Consider the following 22,393-nt stretch of genomic DNA (forward strand, 5'->3'; position numbering starts at 1 on the left):
AGGCCAGCCTGTCCTGGACAGGGGCACATACACAGAGAGGCCAGAAAGCACGAGAAGGATTGATAGATCCAGTCTACAGGAGACAGAAATGAGACTGGTCTATGAAGTATGAAGTGCTCTCTCTCTTATATCAATGGTGTTCATGGGCAGGCTGTGATGGGAGAGTCTCTCTTGTCTGCTTGATGAACAGTTTGCTTTCTATTCTACCTTCCAGAATAAGTTTTGAGTTTGTGCTAGTGAAGATTAAAAACAAACAAAAAAAAAGCAAACAAAAAAACCCCTAAAAAACAAAAACCTCAAAAAACCCAAATGAAAAACAACAACAAAAAAGTGGGTAAAAAAAAAGTAGTTTGGTCCTTCTTAGAAGTTTAAAGTGATTTTTAAGTTAATTAAAATATGATAAATGCCTATATATATCTATATGCATATAGGTAGCAGTAGTGGCTTGTCTCTTCTTTGTGCCACATAGTATGAATAGGTCCAAAATGTTTGGGAAATGTACCTACCCAGTACTGGCATTGCTAAAACCTTGGTAATTATGGGCTTGTGCCTTGGAGAGTAAATATTTGCAAATAATGGCTGCAACAGTTCTCATTAGTCATTTCCAGGAGACTGAAATGGCTCAGTTTTATAAGTCTCTTTGGTATATTTGAGAATTATTGTCTTACATCTTTCAGAATATCTTCTGCAGCAAACCTTGTGAGAGGACATGAGTCAGATGTGCAACCTAACAGGAATCAGCTCTGAATTCCTGGTTATGAGTCACGGTGAGGAACAATGTTTTGATCCTTGCTTGAAGTCTCAAGCATGTAAACTTCCTTCTTCCTGTTGTGCTTAGCTTCTAATGGGAAAAGTACTTTTGTACTTCAATTAAGGGAAACATCCTTAGAAACCATGCTTTATTGAAAAGGAAAGAAAAATTTTGTGGTAATTCAGTGAAATAACAAGCATTTTATAGAAGGCAACGGATTAGACAAAGGTATTTTATCTCACATATATATCTGATTTTTTTAAACTCTGTTTCTAATATGGGTTATCAGTTGATAACAGATGTAGTTATCAATGAACTCTATAACCCACTGATAACTGATTAATGCCTGAAGCATGTTGGCTTGCTTGTAGGCCTTTTATACTGGTACCATCCCATCATACAACCTGCCCACTACTGTGTATAGTTTATATAATACGAACAAATCTTATAGTTTAAACGTTTTTCTGTACCTAATGAAGTCTGTCTGATGTTGAAAATGAAAGCATATTGAATGATATTAACTGTGTGAAAATACTGGTAGCCCGTGGAACCAGCATGTTCAGGATCTGTGCTAGCCACCATGTAGTGATTTGAAATGCTGTTCCTGTGAGATATAGCCTGGGTTGCAGATGTTCTCAATTACCTCTTCCATGGATTCTTTAGCTGTGCTGTGCAGTAACTGGTCTGCATGGCTGGACACCAGAATTGGGCTCCTCTAATGGAGCCTTTTCTATACAGCTGAAGTACCTTAGAACTTCAGTAAAACTGGTACTTGACCCCCTTCTGCTATTTTCCTGCTGAGCATTAAAATGCAAGTGGATTTGGGGTAGGTATTCCTTCTGTGTAGACTGGGTTGAGATGTAAGCTTTTAAAGGATTTCTGTATAAACAGGCAACATGAGAACTCATGGACTTGACTTGTGTTTGAACTCCCTTCCTTTTTCTTTGCAGAGGTTGGTTGATGTCAAAGGCCATCTGTTTCCTGTAGTGCAGAAACATGTAGACACTGAGAGAACAGAATTTTAATCTGCTCAGTAAACTGCAATTTAAATGTTTGTTTCAGGAATCTGAACAGTTTCCTCATTGGGGTTTTGAGTGCAATGATTTTTCTGCTTGTTCCCGTGTTTGGGGTCTGAGGTCTGTGCTGGATCTCAGGGTAACCAAGCCTGGCAGGGCCTCACTGTGCCCCCACTGGCACCTTCTCAGGCTTCTGGAGACACCCAGAGCTCAGAGAACAGATCAGGGGAGTGAAGGAGCTGGCTCTGGTGTGGAACCTCCCTCAGTGGGAGGACTTCCCTAGAGGCAGGTCAGGAGTGTTCAGCTGCAGCTCCTCATCCCATCCCATCCCAGCTGCAGGTACACACAGTCCTGGGGCCAGGAGAGCTCTCTTAGTCCAGCAGCTTGGACCATCTTGACAATCCAGGGCATTAACTCTCAGTTTTTCACATCAGCTCAGGTGCCCTTCAATGTGGGGACCTTTTCATGTATCTCATAAAATATTTAAATATTTTAAAATGTCACTTTCTGACTATTGATAGTGTTGCTTTAAAAGATGGAGGATAACTGTGGGGGGCTTGGGTGGGGTTTTTGCTTTTTGTTTGATTTGGGGAAGTTGCCATTACCTGTCACAGTTTCATTTATGTGTATAGACATACATGGAGTATATGGCAACCAGACATAATTTATGAAGGGAAAAGTTTTACAAAGTTATAAAGCAAAATAAAGTAGTTGCTGGGTCATCTTTCTGTCTCAAAAGATTAAATCTCAAAGATGAAAGAGTTTCTAGTATTAAAAAAATCTGTTTCTCAAGAAGTTTCTATGACTAAAGACACAGTGCAGTTAGGCATCTGTTCAGATAACCATATATCCTGTATTGGCAGATATTATTTTCGTACTCCTCATCTAATTCTTGAAGATAAGCTAAAATTCTCCAAATAAACTATTTTCCTCTTAGATACTCGAGGTAATTTTACTTCATTTGTATAAAATATAACCTGTCACTGTGCTTCAACATAAATATTAAAAATTCTTACTCCTCTGTAACATGAAACTGTATAATTAAATAATATGGGTGATGGATGGATAAATTTCCAGAATCTCTCTTGTTCTGGTGCTGGTTTTTGCTGTGCTCTTTTGTTGTTTGGGTTTTGGTGTGGAAATAATAATAACAGGAGCATTTGCAAAACAACAGCATTTTGGCTTCAAACCCAATTAGAACAAAAACACAATAACACATTATAATATAAATCTGACATGTAGTTTTCCTTCAGGAAATATTCAGTTTTTAGTTTTAAACAACTCCCTTAGAAGCTTTAGGGTTCTTAGGATGCCTAGAGTCAATTTTGAACAATTTTGTAACTTACTACAGGGAAACTTAATTCAAATTCAACAAAACACTGAAAGAGGTAGTGCTTTGGGGTACTTAACTTCCTCAAAGGACCATCAGTATGAAACCTCAGATGGGGAGAAACAACATGTAAATAAAATATGTCAACCTAAACCCATGGTAAATAGCAAAAATAGCTCTCTCCTCTTAGGGAAGAAAAATCGTATTTCCCATTATGAGGACATAGAAATATTCACCGTGACAGTAAAATTAGGAAAATGCATTGTTTCACTGTCAGAAAGTGGGATAAGGTTCTTCTGCTTTGGAAGAGGTTCAATTATTAGCTGCAAATACAAGGTCTAATTCCCTGATTCTTATTTGAGAAAGATACTGTCGACACTGGCCTTCAAGTCTTCATTCCCAAAGGAATGAATTCCTTCCTTTGGTGCTTCCAGAGAGGACTTCATGGGAGAGAGGAGGGATTTTCATTCAGTTGGCTTTAGCACTGGATGCTGATGAGGGTGTGTGACTCAGGGCTTCAGTTACACTGTGGTGTTTCCTGATCTGGACAAGCTCTATGCCAGCTTTAATGCCAGAAAACCACAAATGGTGCATTGGCTGTTCTGTTTTCATGATTAATTTAGGCAGGAAAAAACCTCAAATTAAATATAAATTCCTGTCTCTTGCAGACTGTTGGTAGTAGTGGGTGTGTGGCTGTAGGCTCATGAGTAACAACTTATTTCACACCGGAATTAACAGTAAACCACCTCAGTATATGTATTTAGAAAACTGAGCACCATATTTTTATTAATGTTCAGTAGTGCTGCTCTTTCAATGTCGTTCTCCAAAGGAGATGTAAATATCACACACACTTCTTCCATTAACAGATTCAGATTTCTGAACTTACCACATTATTTCTGGTGCTTTAGCTACATAATAAAATAACATCTGATATAAGAAGAGTTTAGAAAATAACATATTTAATCAGGAAGTACAAGAAAACCGCTATTCTTTCCCAAAATTCCTAAATTTATTTGTTTTTTTTCCGGATTTCCTATGCCATGGTCCAACTGTGACACCAAGACTTTTCTGCCATACATACAAGTATTTAGAATAACTGAGTGTTATTATTTTTTAACTGTGTACTCACAGTCAATAATTACTACTATACATATTATAATATCTTTGTGTACTAATCCTGTGTAAAATTCTTTTAGACACTGAGATTTGTAAAATCCCTTGTGTTGACAGGAGGGGTGGGGGGAGTATTTCAGTACAGTATTTCACTGCACAGCAGGCCTGGACCATTGCTAGCAATACAAGAACAAGGAGAATCTCTTAAAAAGTATGGAACTCCTCTCTGACCCTTGAAGATGTGCACTGTCAGATAGTTTTGCTTTGAGTATTGGTAAGGAACCTGTGTTGTGACTTTCTGTTTCCTTGGCAATTTTTATATTTCAAGGTCTTTACAAAATGACTTTCGACTTAAAAAAACCCAGCCTTTTAAGTTTACATATCATTTATCTGATCTGAAAAGACAGTTATTTCAATTGACTGAGTGATTTGTCCATTTCTGAATGGAGTGGATGGAATATTTAGAAACAAACTGTTAATATTAACAACTTTCTCTGGCAGTGCATAGCAGAACACGCACATAAACAGGAGCAGCCCTAAGCCCAGCAGAAGGAATTGCTCCTGGCAAGTGTTAGCAGGGAAGATGGTAACACTGGCAGGATCTCATCCCTGTACACAGTGCTGGGAGGTCAGAACGTTTGTCCCATGGTGCTTTCCCTATTTCCTTCAGTTTGACACGCTGAGCTAAAGAGATGCTGACCTGCTGGCACAACCCCAGCAGATCAAGTTGTTGATGAGAAATATTTTCAGCCCCTTCAGGGTAAGAGCCCTGTGCCTCACCAGTGAGCCACAGGAACCCTCAGTACATCCTCCAGGCACTTTATTCCCTCTGCTGCTGCCCGAATAGCACCAGGAGGAGGAAGGGTGGCTGTGCCTGTTCCCTTTGCTGGTTTCCCTTCCCTGGGGCAGGCACAGGGGCTGGGGCTGTGTCCTGACAGCAGTCCCTGGGCTGATGTGCTTTGTATCCTTTGCCTTCCCACAGCTTTCTGTAACCACCTGAAAAATGGCAACCACCACTCTCAGGATTCATTGATAAGAAAAATCACACAGTAAAAAATGTGAATGAAAATGTGAAGTTTTCTGTCACAGCTGCAGTTTAATGCACTTCTTACAATGTTAATTGTTTCCAGGAGTTTCATCTTCATCCCTTGCCACCTTTCTCAGGAGTGAACTTGTGTCTTTCTTTCTGTGTAAGGAGAAGGGCATCTCTGGCACTTTCCTTTTAGTGGCCCAGAGGTCACCTTTGGGAGGTTTTTCTACCTTTCTGTCCTTTGATACTGTACAGTCTCAGATATCAAGTTGCCTTTCATTCCAATTATAGTCTGACATTAACCACTCTGGATATACACTGATACTTCCTTATCTTGATTAACAATGTGCCACACAATTAAATACAGTTTCAATATCTCACTTAAATAGAAAATTGAAAAAAAATCAATGTCTAGGGTTAACTTCAGATACATAAGTCTGACTCATATTCACTAAAGCACCAAGTTTCAGTTTTTATTTTGAACTTTATTCACTATAAGTTTAGCTATAAGGTTGCTCTAAAACAATATAATCTTTAAATATCTAATTTAATAGTAACAATCTTAAAAAGACTGAAAACAAAATAAAAAACAGTACTGAGCAAAAACTCAGAAATCTCTTCAGGAACTTGCTGGATAGTACCTACAGTTTGTAAAGGGTGGCATCACAGTGAGGAGTTCATGGAGAAAAGGTACTCTTGCTAGTATTCACCTTTGTTAAGTACAGAAGCTTCTAATGACCACGTGGTTGTAGTATTTTGTAGTAAAATACTCAAATTTGACCTAAGTGTATGCTTACAGTTTGGTGCAGTGGTTCCTTAGGAGTGGGGGAGAGGACCTTATTGCAGACCTATTTTCTGACAGTTAAATAGGGGAATAAAAGCCCATCCAAACAGGAAACACAACAAAAAACCTCAGCTGATCTTTCTGCCCTCTTGCCAACACAAACATAAATGAGATGTGAGCTGGATGGGCCCTGGCAGACGTGTCTCTGTGCTGTGACAGGGAAAGCAGGAGCTGGGGGCTGGTGCAGAGGCACTGAAGTGACTGTAGGATACCCAATCCCAACCAGAAGGCAGCAGCAGCTGCTTGGAGTACTTTTTTTCCCTTCCCTTCTTTTCCTCCCATCATTTTGTGTATCCCAACCACTCCTTATTCTAGACAATTTAGTTGATGGGATTTACTTCAGAGAGACAATTTTATGAAAACGTGTTCAAATGTACCTCTTTCAAAGCCAAACAGAAAACAGCTCTCCTGAAACAAGTCAGCCCCTCGTCCCACCATGAGAACCGGAGCAGGCTGTGCCAAGGGAGCTTTAGTTCTTCTTTGGTTAAAAAGTGAGCTTGTGCCATTTAAAATAATCGTAATAATAATCAGGTCTAAATCAAACCCACACACAGTTATACTTCTCTTGTTTTAACAGTTCTCTATTATGCTCATGATAGGTACTGATGGCCTTATTTAAGAGAAGAATTCAGGGCTTGTTGATCCATGTTTTTTGTCTCAGAATTGTTTGTCCTCTGTAGGGATGTTTCCATCTCAAGTACAGTATTCACTCTAGTGGACTTGTTGTATCAGTCAGTGTAGCTTAATCAAATACAGAAGTGGATAAGAAAAAGATTAAAGTTACAATTTTGGGTTCAGACCAACATATACACACATTTAATATACCCATCCTGCCTGTATGGGTAGTATAGAAAAATAAATGGGTTTTGTTTGTTTGTTTTGTGAAAATCGATGGTTCTATACAGACAAGTGATACACCTTAAAAGAGAAATAACAAAATTAACTCTGCGGTTTCATTTGGTCTGAAAGCAGCCTCCTTTGTGGAACACTTAATTTGTCAAGGCATTCTGGCAGCTCTCATCGAAAGTCCAGTATAAGCTTTACTGGTTTGGCTCATTAAATTGAAAATGGGCTTGGAAAAGGTCATGGGGAATTAGAGGTTACAGAACAAATAATCAAAGCAATTAGCTATAACTTGAATCTTCTGAGCTGCCTAAAAGAGAAAGCAGACCTGACCTTGTCAAAGAGAGAAGGATATTAAAATTACATACCAAGAAGTAATCCAGAAAGGTTATTACAGCTATGTAGAACATTGCAGAAGTTTGGGTTTTGTTGTTGCCATTTTAGTTTGTTTTCTTTTTCTTTCTTTTTTTTTTTTTTTTAAGAATAAAAATATCAAACCCCTCCCACACTCCAAAGACATGATTATGCTATTCTGGTACCAAGCTCCCTGTGTGTTTTAAAGGTTTCTGATTGCCAGTGAAGATTGCTTATTTATGTTGTGCTGGTAGGTGCATTAAAGTCTGGGGGTCTGATCCTTCTCACACAGTATACTGTAAATCAGAAATAACTCCATTGAACTGAGTCATGTCAGTGTAAAAGTGAGGGAAGAGGAGAAACAGAACAAGAATGTCCATGTTAATTTTGATTAAAATAATCCAAAATAATCCATTCCGTGAAACCTGAAAATGTATACCCAGTTGTTAAATGCTTTTCCCCTTAAAGTATGTTCACATAAAATTCTTGTGTGTTCTTGTATCAGCCATTTCACTGAATTTTATAACATGTTATATGGCAATGCCAAATTGTCTTGAAGAAATTTAAAGCTATCCATATTGCATTACCCTTTTGTTGTTGTTTGTTTTGTCCTGAGGTAAAAGGGTCTCTATTAAGTTTCCTAAAAGAATTTTTTTTAAAATTATTTTGTTTTTGTTGTTTCAGGCACGTGTCAGATAAATGCCTGCTCAAGATCTGAAGTAGAATCAGACTAACAAAATGAAAACAGGTTGTGTTTTTTTTTACTTTATTAAAAGGTTGTCAGAGGAACACTTGGTTCACATAAGTACCCTGAAGGTTATCACTGGAGTTCCCAAGTTAGACCCCTTGACACGATCTTGACCCTCCTCATCTTCTCTACTTCTCACATTGGCTGATATTTTCAGAGCTGTTCTACACCTTCTTCACTGACTTGAAATATTTATATCAGGACCACTGTGTTAATCCCAGTGCCTACAATTAACATTTTCACGTGTGGGTGTGCTTTAATGAGGATTGGCATTTACTTCTTAGAGATTACTTCAGTCTGAGAAAGATGGATTCCAAAACTTGAAGCTGCTCTCTCAAACAGAGATTATTCTACTCCACTGGCCCCAGCCAGAGCTGTGTAATTCATCCCAGCTCAGGAGTTTGGCTCTGCTGCCCTGAGGGTGTTGGGAAATGGGAATGTAGCGTGTGGAAGTGTTCACTGCTGAGGAGAGGATTCTGCTGGAGTAGAACACAGAGAAGGCTCAAGGTTTGAAGGCTCCCTTAACATCCAAGAACTGGCATGTTTGCTGAAATCAAAATCCGGGATGAACTGTCTGAGCAATGCAGCACCTTTACCAGCACCCAGGGGCAGGAGAGCAGGGACTGCTGGCAGGCTGGCTGGGTGGGAGGCTGGCTGGGTGAAAGGCTGGCTGGGTGAAAGGCTGGCTGAGTGGAAGGTTGGCACTGCCTGTGCCCATCACCCCTGTGGAAGGGACTGGGAACAGCCCTGCTCTGAGAGCTGGGAAGGAATCAGAGCGATGGCATCCGAAGGCTGCACCACAGGGCAGCGTTTGTGATAAGAGCTTTCAAAGAGCTAAACTGTCTTCTTGGATGTCATAGGAGAGAGCAGTCGATGAGTTGAAGGTGACAGAGGGTCACTTCTTCGGGGCCAGAAATGCCTTCAAAAATACAGACTTTTCAGCAGCAGCAGTCTGCCCAAGTTGTGGCACAGCAGTGTGGTGTGTGGAGTCCTGAGAAAAACCAGAGCACTGCACTGTGTTTAACAGCAATGCTGAACTCAGAAACTTCCTACAGCCTACGAGAATAACAGATCAGGATCTATTCAGCTTGTGATCTTACCATGCTACTCATGTTCTAGATAAAAGAAAATTACATTCTGTGTTTTTGATGAATATGGACAGAATGACTGAATGATATAAAGCAGGATTATTTTTTTTTTTATGGTGAAAGGTGTGATTTTGTCAGATTGCTTAATGTAGGGTGAACCTGCAGTGAGATACTTTTTTGAACTTGGTTTTAAAATGAGGCTAAAGAGATGGTTTAAAATAATTTTATTATGGTCTATATTGGTTTCCAAAAATAAATCACACATTCTATATGACTTTCATTACACCTTCTTCCAGATATGGAATATTTGGTTGGATTTCTAGTTATTCAAGAACTTATTTTTGATTTTTCTTTCCTTTTTTTAAGGGTGAAAGAAAAGATGTGGCAAAATGATAATTTTATATCAGATAGTAAAGGCTCCTGTTTATTTGAAGTTAGTTTTCTTTTAGAAAAACAAATGGATTGTCTAATTGTGATCATTTGAGTGTAATATGATGTATTCTTAATAAAAGATTCATCCTTTATTTGAAGTATTGCAATAATGCCTTTCTCTGGAGGTTAAATGACTTTTATTTCCAGGTTCTTTTTTGGTTGTGTGTGTGTATGCATAGTTATAGTAAAATATTAAAGAGTAGACTATTCCTCATTATTAACTAGCCAGCAATGCATATGAACTTAGGAAATAGGAACAAATTGCTCTAGGCCAAAGCAGCTGACCTACAAACAAAATGTGTTTCATGCACCTTTTACATGTTGTCAGAATGTATTTTAAATCTTGTAGGATAGATGGAAATCAATGGTATTTGTGCCCTTATGTCAGCTTTTCCCTGGGGATTATATGAGCTGTATAGTCCCTATATTAAAGGGTTTACTGCTCTCTGAAACCTACACCAAATCCTTAATCCTTGTCCTCTGAGTTGTTCTGGATTCAGGATTTAGGAACATTCTTCATCTTCAGTTCTTTTTCTCATTTAAGTTCTGACCTTACATTGCTCTGAATTGTAAGCAGAAGTTGTGTCAAAGATGACCATCACTAAATCTAGAGTCAAAACCAAATAATACACAAAGTATTTTCAAGGGCTTAATCTTGAAATGTAGCAAGGAGCAGTTTGCTGAATTATATATTATCATTTTCTGTCCCTTTTTGACTAAACTGTAGGTGGATGTCTTTGCAGAAGTCCCAGGTTCTGTAGAAGGCACATGAATGATGGTGATGTAGCAGCTGTGCCCCCTGCCAGCCTTTCTTCGTGGGTAGTACTTATTTATTAACCAAATAAATAAACAATGCCTTTAAATCACCTTTCTGAGCAGGGGAGAGTCTGAGGAGACTCTGTGCTCTGTGAGGTTCATGTCTGCAAACAGCTGGACACAACCCCAGGCTGAATGTCCTGCCTCGGGTCAGATGCACTTTGTTAATCCAGTCTGAGTGGAAGCCAAGTGCTTGATTGGCAGGACCTTTTCTGAATGCAGTGTTGTATTTTTAACAATAAATAATATCATCTATTTAAAAATGACACACACCCCCAAGAAATATTTATTGTGCCCCAGCATCAGATGTGATGCTCTGATGAAGCACAGGCTGGTTTTGTGTAATATTTGCTGAACTGTCTCCTGTCAGGAGCTGTCTCAGGCTGAGGGATGTGGCAGAGTCTCATCAAAGCTGGACAGGAAGGGTTGGCTTCCTCTTACAGCTTCTGCATTTGTCCTTTGTTATCAGCTGTGCAGAAAATGAGGGGTTTGGACTTTCCCATTTTTAGGAAATCTGGAGAAATCGTATTTCTTATTTATTGATGTTGGTCTAGAGATAAGTTCATATCCAAGATGATGTAGTAGGTCATAAAGTTTTATTTAGAAAGCTGGTAAATCAGAATTCAAAGAGGAAGAGATTTTTCTACATTGTTGTCAACCCCCTGTACCCTAAAAGAGTGTGGAGAGGAATGTTTTGCTTTGTATAAAATGTCAGTGCTACTGTGAAGTGCCTGGCACTGCTGATTACAGGAATAGCAGAAGATGAAACTTCCAAGTACAAAACACCTGCCAGTTCTTAGAAGACCAAACTATATTACTTTAAAGTGAAATGGAGTGGAGTGAAACCTCAAGTTTTAAAGCAGTGTATATGAAATTTTCTTTTTCAGTGATTAAGTTCTGTGATCCAGTGCAGTGAAATTCTAAAAATTGAGAGGAGGAATTATCAAGGAGTCCCAACCATTTCTCCATTCAGGGATTGCATGAAAATATGTGAGTTGTCTGACTTCCTTTAATAATGCTTGCCAGTTGACTGAATTTAACATTTTAATCCCCTTCATGTTCTGGATATATGCGAGTCATTGTTATACTCCCCAAGAGGTTTTTGGTGCAAAGTGACAGTGTTGTGAATTTGTTTTGTTTATTTTTTTAAATGCATGTGTGAGGATTGGTGAAGATTGTAAAGCATGAAACATGCAATAAAATTTCACTTCATTAATTAATTGACTAATAGCATACAACATTGTTCTAGCAGAAAGTTGCCTAAAAAATGTAATATTTTTAAGTAACATTGCATCTTATTAACAATTAAAGTCTTGGCCATATTATCTTGTTCTGAGATGGAACCTAGTGAGTGTTCTGAATCACCATGAAGTCCTCCCCCAGAGGCTGTAGAATCACTGAACAGTTCCTAGAACTCAGCTTTGATCTTGAAAATTTAAAATAGGACTAAAATGTGACACAGTTGCATAATCTTCCCAGCTGTAGCCAAACCAAAATCAGACCAAGCAAACTCTCCTGGGACAGTGTTCAGTGACCCAGGTGGGCACTGGCATCCTGGGGGGGAGGGAAGGCACAGTCAGACCCCTGGCATGGGCTGCTGTGGGTGTTGCCTGGCAATGCCATCAGGCACCATCTCAGCTTCCATGGGAGGGGGAAAGGAGTGTTTGAACCATACACTGAAATAAGAGCTATATGAGGGGTTTTTTTCATTTATCAGAATTATGTGTAGGGACAGAAGATTTTTGCCCCTGAGGTGAAGGCTGTAAATGCAGGCAGTGAGGCAGGATCAGATTTTAGTGAAGGCAGAGGGAGGTTCACAGGGGATCTGGGATGCAGGGCAGTGTGGGGGTTTGATGGCTGCAAAGATGAGTGAAAGACACATAAAGAGAAAATACAGATAATAAAGTGAATCTAGATCTTCAGACCTGACCAACATAAAACATTTATTTGGGAAAGAATGGTCTTTTTGCAGTAAATATAATAATCTAACACGTTCAGCTTCCTCGAGGTTGTTGTTGCAGAGAGGAATTTGGTGAGGAGTGCTGGTCAGGTTGCAAACACGTGCACTGAAATGCAAAGTGAGTATTTAGAGCCCCTATGAGAAATGTTGTACTATTTTTATTTATCTCTAACCTTTAAGTAACTTTGTATAATTATAAAATAATTATCTGATAACTATGTTTTCTGCTGAAGCTTGGATTAGGAAATCAAAATTCGAGAGGGAGAGTAAACGTAGAGGAGGCACCTTGCAAAAATGGCATCCTGCTGAAGTTGGAAAGCTGTTAAGCTCATACTCACTTTTACACTGATGTAACTTCATAGTTAGAAAAGTAAATCCACTTTTAAATTGGGTAACTTGTTGGTACATTAAACCAGTTGACACTTCTGGGGATTGCATAATTATAAATTGTTGTATATGACACACTGCACTGAAATCATTCTAACAAAAGGTCAAAACCAGTTTAACAAAAAGTTCCAATTCACTGTCTGAACTGGTTTCTTAGAATGTGACAGCATACACAACCCTGGAAGAAAGAAAAAAAATTAAATATTGTATAACTCTGCCCAATAATAGATTATGACACGTGGAATTTATGAATCTCATGACTTGTTCTTTATTGATGAGAAGCTGATCATAGCATTGGAATTAATAAAAGTGCAGTTAAAGCCATTCACAAATGATGCTGCAGCATAAGTGGAAGGAGGCTTTATTGATTTCCAGTGTCAGCTGGGCTTGAGAGAGATATACCATATGTTCAACATATGAAAATAGCAGAAAGAAAATCAAAAGAAATCTCTCCTACTCTATCAGCTAATAAAGTTTTAAATGTTTGTAAAGAATTGAGTGGGCTCAGTGCAGCACATCCATATGTATTTCATAATATCCCATCATTTAAATGAACAGCACAAGTAATCAGCTAAAATATATTAAGTACATTTCTGCTGAAGAATTTATTTAAAACACAGTTTTACCGTTTTATCAGTGTTTTTCTGGATACTGAGATGGGTATGTTTTCCATAGGCAAAGCAATGAAAATTAATTTTCTATCTGTGCCTCCTCCATGTAACATACCTGCCATGGACACATAACATTACAGTGGGAAAATAATCATAACCAGACTTGGTATGCCTTCATCTTCCAAAATGATTTTCAGAGCATTTTATGTGGCTCTTAAAAGTCTTGTGAATCCTGTCATGTCAGGTCCTGGTCATAGGCCGAAGAACGTTTGGTTTCTCACACTCCAAGGAAGTGTGGCAAAAATGCATGGCTGGGAAATCAGGGATGATGCAGTGGAGGGACCCAGGGTGGGGAGCAGGACTTGGGGTTGTTGTGTGGGGTGTTAATGTGGGACCTTCAGTCATTAGGAGGGGGTTACGTGAAAAGCAAAGTTTGTGTTTGTTTAATATCTAATCCTTTGAAACTGGCTGAGTATGGGCACTGTTTCACTGATGGCAGCTCAGGGGTTTGTCTCCTGTAGCTCTTGTTCATATGAACTCACCCCCCACTGCCAGGGGGTGAAGTGGCTTTTGCCATTTGGCTTTTGCTCAGGTGTGGAAGCTCACGGTGTTCAGACCTTTTTGGGACAGTCACAGGTGCATTGGTCATAGTGACTCCACTGGGCAATTCAGGGTAAGCTTTGAGAACTTGTAAATAGTTTTTTGAAGTGTTTGAGAATTTTCTGAATCACAGAACTGTTTAATCTTAATAGAAGTGATACAACATAATGTAAGGAAGAGGGTAACCTGGAAAATACATTTTCTAAAACTTACCACTCCTTTCTAGCTGTTTCTTTACAAACTCTTCCACTGGGACTTATTGTGTTAGCCTATGTACATTTAGTCTGCTACTTCTTTTCTAGAGAATGACTTTTGAATATTTGAGATGGTCTTTTCCCCTTTTTTCTTAATCAGTTATATCATTGTAGAGAAACAAAAGAACTGGACTTCTCAGCACAGAGATTGTTTATTTACCTCTTACCTCCTCAGCCAAAATTTGTTTTATATTAAACTTTATCCATGAAGAGTTTGAGTTTAAGCTAGAACTTTATTTGGTAACTGCCTTGTATCATTTGACCACTAACACAAATTATTACAGATCAGCATTTGAGAATATCTTTTATTTAGTAAATAATATATTTAGTTACTAACAAACATGAGAGTCTTGAAAGTAAAAAGACACGAGATAGGATAGGCTTTGTACAGTGGCTTTTAATACCAACTTTCCCATTCACTCTGGAAATGCTAAAGGATTTTGTAGTGGGAAACATGCATTTATCATGCTATTGTTATTCTGGATGAAATATGTAAAATTTGAAGGATCACAATTGCATATTTAATCACTTTTATATTTTACAACACAACTATTATGTACAATAAAATGGGCCCAATATGTATTTTTGCTGTTTCTATTAATGGAATGGACATTTGCAGTTACAGAACTCTTGATTTCTAGATCCTTTGCAAAATGATGAATTTGCCAAAAAGGTAATAATAAGACCTTTCAGAGAATTTTATCTATTTGTGGAGAAAAAATAAAATAATAAAAAACCTGACAAAACCAAATAAACCCATCCAAACAAAAGACCCAACAAAACAAAACAAAAAACCAACAAAATCCCCAAACAAATCCTTGCAACAGAACTCTGTCACCAGTGCTGAAAAATGTAATTGCCTGAAAATTTTCAAGATTTCATTTCATTAGAGGCTACAATTTTCAGTGGAAATCAGCTAACTTGAAACATACTGTAGTTGTCAACTTAAACCAAAACAATGTCATCATAAATTCCAAGCAGGCTGTAGAAAAACATATGGTTTAGTAAATACAATAAACCTTCATTGCTGAAATCAAGCACATAAACCAGATCTCTGTCTGAACTGGTAACAAAAATTATAAAGGCAGCCCTTGAATAGTCATCCCCCACTTTAATGAAACAAGTTTCAGTTGAAAACTAAAAGATTAAAGAACCACAACAAAAGTTTCCCAGAGTCATATCATTTATAACTACAACCAGTTTCCAGATGCAGAAATGTTCAGCTGTTTCTGCTGTGAGCTCACAATTCAAACCAGGTCTGTCCCTGATCTACAGAGCTCCTTCAATTTGAGTTTTGTGTGTAGTTCTGCCTGAGTATTGCAGGTCCAGTCACCTTTGCTGGGACTGGTTGTGTGTAGAGGAAATCAATGTACAGCAGCTCATGGAATCCAGACTGTGTCCTTCTTCTCAAATTTGTATCTTTCAAATGTGTCCTAATCTTTTGCATTTGATATGCATGAAAATGAACAAAATAGGGTAAAACAACAGCATTATAAACCTCTTAGTTTTATGATAGTAAAATAAAACATTTGACATGCATTTCAAATTCTATCAGAAAAAGCAAACAAAAAAAAAGAAACAAAAAACCCAGGCTGAATTGAGACCTTCTTGAAGCAAAGGGAACTTGATGCTGACTGCAACAAGTGTCATAATTATTCTTAATGTCTAGAAACAAGGGATGAAGAACATACAATTGGTTGTGCAAGAGTAAGTAAAGAGGTCCTTTCTGGACAAACAGGAGTTCCCAAGCTGAGGAATAGCCCTGCCAAACGTTCTGTTCTCTCGTGCTTTGAACTTTGGAATATTTGATTGCTCAGTGCCCTCTAATTAACAACAACAGATGTGACTGTGTAGGTTAGGAAGACCTTATGCTCCTTGGATTAGGAGATGCAAAGGAAAGAAGCACAGGAGAAGGGAGAGAGAAGAAGAACTTGGGAAAAGGAAAGAAAGCTCCAAGTAACACTAAAGTCTGACTGGGCATGACCAAGATGTGGTCAACCTTCTAAGAAGAGTACTGACCTCCAGAATATCCAGAAAGTCTTGCTGATACATCAGCTTCAGTGCCTGGGCACTGGGCTCACAGATCCAATCTGTTTAACCTCTTGTTATGGGATGGAGCACAGAGAGTGACATTCTTCAGGAGCAGGCACAATTAAAGAAAATATGGCTTTTGTTACCATCTGTTGCTTCATGTTCCTAAAATTATAAGGCACAACATAACAAACAGGGTCTAGGTAAGGCTGAAAAATGAGTATTTAACTTTAAATTATTAGTCTTTGCTACTTAATGTCAGACAGCACCAGTGAGAATGGGTATGTGCATGCATGTCTGGGGAGATCTGTACTCTATTTAACTGAATAGCTGCTGGCTGATAGCTTTGGTGAGGATGGCTGATAGCTTTGGTGAGGATGGCTCTCTGCTGACACAGTATTTGTTTGCCATCTCCTCCATTTCCACAGAGCATTATCCAGGAGCTTGCTGCTCATCTCCAAAATGTTACCACCTCTACCAGGAACTGTGCCGAGTCCTTGCCAGCCTCCCAAAGCAAAGGATTGAATTCCTCCAGTGACAGATCCTCATGTCAGCCTCAACTGGGACTGGCCAAAGGCCAAGTGTTTGTCAGATGGGTTTTGGCAGTGGATTCAAAATGAAATCTATTTCTGTTCCTTTTTTTTCTTTTAATATCAAGCGTACATTTTTCCCTGCTTTGTGACACAGATTTAAACTAGTAAGTGACATTTTGTAGGACTGCAGAATTCCATGAAAGATATCTTCTTAGAAATGTTTTGGCAGCCATAAAGAAAAGTAAAAATCAGGCTGAATTGAAAATATCAAGTTGAGTTTAATTCTCAGTTTCTGTTTCTCAGTTGTCATGTTAATAAGTAGTCCTTTTGTATTTGGATTTTAGGCACTCCCAAATGATGCTGCAGGTTTGTAAAAGGCACCTGGGTTTTCATTTTATTTTTTGATATTAAAATAGTGCAAAACCCACTTGCTTTTCAGGATACCCACTCTTAATTTACTGTAAACTCCTTGGTGATTCAGAGAGGAAATAGGCTGCCCAGTCACAGGGTATTATTCTTTTTTTTTTTTTTTGCATCAATTTCGTGTTTCAAATGATGGAGGAAATGTTTTGTAAAGTTTCACAAATACATAATTTTACCCCTTGACAACAGGGAAGGAAAAGGAGTTTAACTGTCAAGAATGTTATCTGCTTTGAAGAAAATAGCCAACTGATAACTGCCTAAAAATTGGTCAATTAAAGTTGAATGGCCAATAAACAGTTATGGTGCAATATGTTTCATTTTAGGACAATATATAAGCATACAGGAACACTGTCACTTGAGAGATTTATTTACTGTTGTAGCAGAGATAACTGGAAATTAAATCTGTCACTGAAGTTGCTAAGCCATACAATACAAAAGCTGTTTTCATCTAATAAATTGTACAAAATAGAGCTAGAATGAAGTTGGAATCTCAGAAGGGTCATTTCCTCCAGCACAGTGGTGTGATACTCATGTTCTGGCTGGTTGGCCCATATTCCCTCCAAGTTTGAAGTCCAAGAGCCCCCAGTATTAAAAGCCCTCCTTATTTCCCACATGGACCATCCACGTCCACACTCCTGCAATGAGGCAAAGCCTGGGATTTGGGCTGGGCACTCTGAGCCCTCACCCCTTGAACATGTGACACAACTGGAGACACGACATTTGTTTTGTAAAATTTGGGACAGTGCAGATGAAGGCACAACAGTAATATGATTTATTTTAAAAAATTACACTTGCTTTGTGACTTTAATGGTTTCCCATGTTAAGGATTGTGAAAGGCTGTGCATCTTAGAGCTTTTCTGTTTTCTTCTGAAACCTTTGTCTGGTCAGTTCTATTCCTCCAAAGTGTTTCAGTTATAATCAAAAACATTTTCTGATGGAGATATATTTATTTGTATATTTTCATTCCGGGTCCACGTTTCACTTCAGGCACTGGTTCAGCAGTAGGGGACAGAAGAATCACATTAAACTTTTTAGTCAATTTTTAAACCTTTTTTTTGCCTTGATTTGTTCAAAGGTCTCTTGAAGTCCGTTGGGAAACTCCTTCCATTTAATTTTGGATCATGTTCCTATTTTTTCCTTCATCACCTTAAAGAAACATGATTGAAGCTGATGAAGTTGTACCAGAAAATTCATGAGTTAATTCTTTGCCATATAATTTCTAGATATTTTAAACAAACACTCAGACATCCATGTGAATTGCCAGATTGGGTAACTGGACACCACTTTGGATGTAACAGAGTGTCTGGGGTGTTTAAAGTCTCTAGGAAGGAAATGGAGCTTCTGTTATTTAAGGTATGTGAAATAAGTGGTACTTCAAAATTTTACTCCAACTTGAAGTACTAAAACAATGGCTTGAATCTGAGTTTCCCTTCTGTCATATGTCATCTGCAGCATGGAGACTTTTATTAATGCTGCCTGCTTGATATTCTTGGAGTGGAGGGAGTGCAATGGAAGGAAACTGGATGAGAGAGCCCCTTGCTGCTAAATTCAGTTTTAAAAATATAACCATTTAATTTAGGGCACTCTGGTTCCTTAGACCTGTCATTTTAAAAATGCCCTTATTTCTGCACTGTTTCTAGGTGGCTCTGGAGAAGGAGCCTCTCAAAGAACCATCAAAGTGGAAGCAGCCAAGCAACCACATTTTGAAGTGACAGGTCTGTCCAGAATGTCTGTGTTCTAATGAAATCTGGGTGTTGAGACCCTTTGCTTCAGCCAGTCCTGCCCAATAATAGCAGCTTTCAGTTCATGTTCCTGCCTCTCAGGGGAGGTCGTATTGGGAGCTCCAGCTGGAGTCAGCAGCAGAGTACAAACAAACATCTGCATTGTGCTATTAAATAGTACCTTTAACTAACTTCCTTTCAGATGGGAATTTTCAGAGGATTTAAAAAAAGAAAAGTAAGAAGCTGGTAAAAGAGCTGGCTTGCCAGTTCAGATTTTACCCCCTTCCACAGCTCGAAGCATTACTGTTCCACAAGTGTTATTTGACAGGCTGGAAGTACATCCCTGTGCCCAGTGGATATTGCTCCCATCCCAGAGTTTGGCTCTGGTCAGCACTCCTGGCAGCCTCTGGTCAAGAAGGGCCAAGAGCTGGAATAGCAGAAGGGCTGCAAGTCAAGACTTGCTCACAGGCAAAGGTTTGTGGGGAAGTTTGGGCAGTGCCTGTCTGTGTTATACTTTGCTCTAAAAAGGTGTTCTCAGTCCTTTATTTTCATGAAATCCATATTGTCTGTGAGTGTCCATATTGTACTTGATGGATGTTTTCCCACAGAGTGCAAGATCCTGAAATGCCTGCCCAGCCCCAGGGAGGGGATCATTTCCAGTGCAAGGTGCCAGTTAGTACAGCTGCTTTTCGGGGCCTTTCATGGGGGTTTCTTTTGTTGATGGAGCTCAAATAGCTCATACAGTCTTTTACATGTCTAGGTGGAGCTATGGAAATTTGTATTAGGATTAGGTAGAATTCAATACATAAGCAGAATGTAGTTCTAGTTTGCAGATAACTGATGTACCTGAAAGAAACTGTTTTCTCTTACTGCTTAAAAAAAAATGCTTTAAAAAGAGCTTCACTAAAAGGATATATCTCGAATTACCTCGTAGTGGGGGTGGGGGGGGGGGTGGTAGAGATTTTCTGTAAAATGAATGATTTTCCAAGGCAAATATCAGACTCTGAGGGTGACTGGCCAGGTCCATGTCCATGAGCTCTAATTATATCTGTAGCCTGATGTTTGCACTCTAGCTGGAAGAAATAACTCTTCTTGCCAAATCTACAAAAAAAAAATAGTTACTGCAACAGAAAAATCTGATTGATCCCTGTTGTTATTATTGTAGTTATCCTATGGCTTTCTGGAAATAGAATTGGGGGGGTTGTGTGTTTATCAGTAAGAGACAATATTTGCATTGACACTGACTGACAATGTCCTATTGAGCTTCCCTGAAAAGTTCATTGTGGCATTTATTCACATCTAATTAGAACCTCTTGGGACTAATACATCATTTTATCAAACTAATGCAACCTCAGTATAGATATATGTAGATTCAATATGATAACAACACGTACCTGGATATTTTAATTAATCTGCCTAAACTGAACATGCCATTTCAAATTTATAATGATCAAGCTTTAAACTCCCTCTGGAATTCTTAGAATATTAATTGGCTATTTTGCTAGTGAATGCTCTCCTTGTTTTTCTAATAGTTGCTTGAAACCCTGTTGACCCTGATGGCAGGTGATATAAGAGAAAAAGCTGTATTTTATTACATGTATGGAGTAAATAATACACCATTTAAATATGAATAATTTACTAAGTATAACTAATAATTTAATGTAGCTTGGGTGAATTGAAGAAAGAGCTTGTGATATATTTCATCAATTGCTTGTTTATGGAAGGTTCTTTTCTTTACACTGAAACTTCTTATGTAGGCAAGAAAGCTCCAAAGAACATTTCTGACAGAAATACAGAATGTTCAGAACTGTTGAGGACACACTTCAAGCTTTTGGACTTAGCCTGTCGTGCCTTTCCATCTTATATAAAATACTCTTTGTGTAAGAGATTCTCCTCACTGTCCACTCCACTATTGCCCAGTTCTTTTTGCTTGTGTCCCTTGCTTTTTATTCAGATTATATCAATAGATTAGATAACTATGTAGTTAATAGTCTTCTTCACAAATATGTTATTTTTATGCATGTTTTTCTTTTTCTCTCTATTTCCCTTCAGCAATATTTCAGTGCATGACCTGTACTATAACTTTTAATTTTCCTATGCAGTTTTTCAGATGAGAGCAATTGCTTTGTCAGTACATTTTTGGGTGCTGCATACAATGTCTTACTAATAATGTGTCCTGAGTGACACCACCAATATACTAACATTTTCAACATATGAGAGCAGCAAAAGTACACAGACACATTTTACCCTGTTTTCTAGACTGCTGCTTGTTGGTGCAGTGTATCATCTCCCATCAGCAAAGGGTGTCTCCTTCCTTCCAGTTCGAAAGTTCAACTTCCTTCAAATGTTATAAGAATAAAAACCTTTTTCCTTATTTGTACTTTATCCTTTGGTGTCAATGTATGAGGTTTGAATGCTATGAAGTGTAATTTTTCTAATTGCTCAGTCTCTGAAAAAAGGTCTTTAACACTCTTCAGCTATAAATTTAGGCACCTTTTCTATAGTGTAAGCACATTTTATTTAATTTGTGTTTTCTGGAGTGCATATAAAACAGTGATGTGTAGTTAGGAAAAGTATGTGATGAAGCCCATTCTGTCAGCCTGTCTATTTTTACATATCAGATGGCAGTGAAATATCTATGGCTAAAGCCCCCACATTACATCTGGACAGGGGTTTCATTTTGTTTGATGGGAAGCAGTGAGCAAATATGGAAGAAACACTGGTAGAAATAAGCAGGAAGGGGCAAAATTTTGGTTTCATTGTTATTGTAAGTTCATGTGAAAGCTTTTCAGTTTAATAGACTTGCTCTGAATTTGCAGTGAGGTACCTGAAAACTGAATTAATCCCTGGAAATCTGTCTGTTCTCTGATGCTTTAAGTTGTGGTCTAGAGATGCTTATTTTTTTAACTGAAACACAAGAAGCACAATTTAATTGCAATTTTATGCACAAAGAGCAATAATTTTCTTCCTGACTGACAGGTTCTAAATGGTTGTCACTTGTAAAGTACATAACTATCACTTTCAGGTAGTTTTCTGTGAGTTATGTGAGCATTGCAGTTTCTTGTGAAAGTTACAGAAAAAATGTTATTTGCCTTCAAAAGAAGACCAGCCTGTGGTTCTGTCAGGGTGAGGAGGGGACAGAAACAATGTCACACTGGTAAGTTCAATTTATTGAGTGAACCAAGCGAGGGACAGGGGAAACCAGGGAGAGCTTTTCACATCACAGACACACACAAAAATATTTCTAATTAATTATTCCTGCTGCCCTCAAATTGCAACCAAAACACACTGTACCAGCACACTTTATTGAAGGCTCTATTCCCCAAGACCAGTCAGATACCTTGGTTAATAAACCTGTGAATATGCTGTGCTTCTGCAAAACTCAAGTGTAGCAAAACTCTGTTGTGAGCTGGTTATTTTAAAGAATGAAAGTTCATGTTGATATTGTGTGAAGAATTATAAATAAACTCTTCGACTCCTTTCTAGGGTCTCTAACTGGAAAATAAGA

General features: G+C 38.3%; 1 long non-coding RNA gene across 1 annotated transcript in view; it reads left to right on the forward strand.

Moving 5' to 3' along the window:
- Positions 1 to 18,879, forward strand: part of LOC113950031 — a 63,602-nt gene extending 44,723 nt beyond the window's left edge. The window contains exons 3-6 of the long non-coding RNA XR_003528638.1: positions 7,966 to 8,029; positions 11,253 to 11,355; positions 17,181 to 17,249; positions 18,805 to 18,879. This is a non-coding gene — a long non-coding RNA (uncharacterized LOC113950031). The remainder of the gene's footprint in view (positions 1 to 7,965; positions 8,030 to 11,252; positions 11,356 to 17,180; positions 17,250 to 18,804) is intronic.
- The last annotated feature ends 3,514 nt before the right edge of the window (positions 18,880 to 22,393 follow it).

This window comes from Corapipo altera, unplaced genomic scaffold (assembly GCF_003945725.1).
Source record: "Corapipo altera isolate COAL_440 unplaced genomic scaffold, ASM394572v1 112, whole genome shotgun sequence".
NCBI lineage: Eukaryota > Metazoa > Chordata > Aves > Passeriformes > Pipridae > Corapipo > Corapipo altera.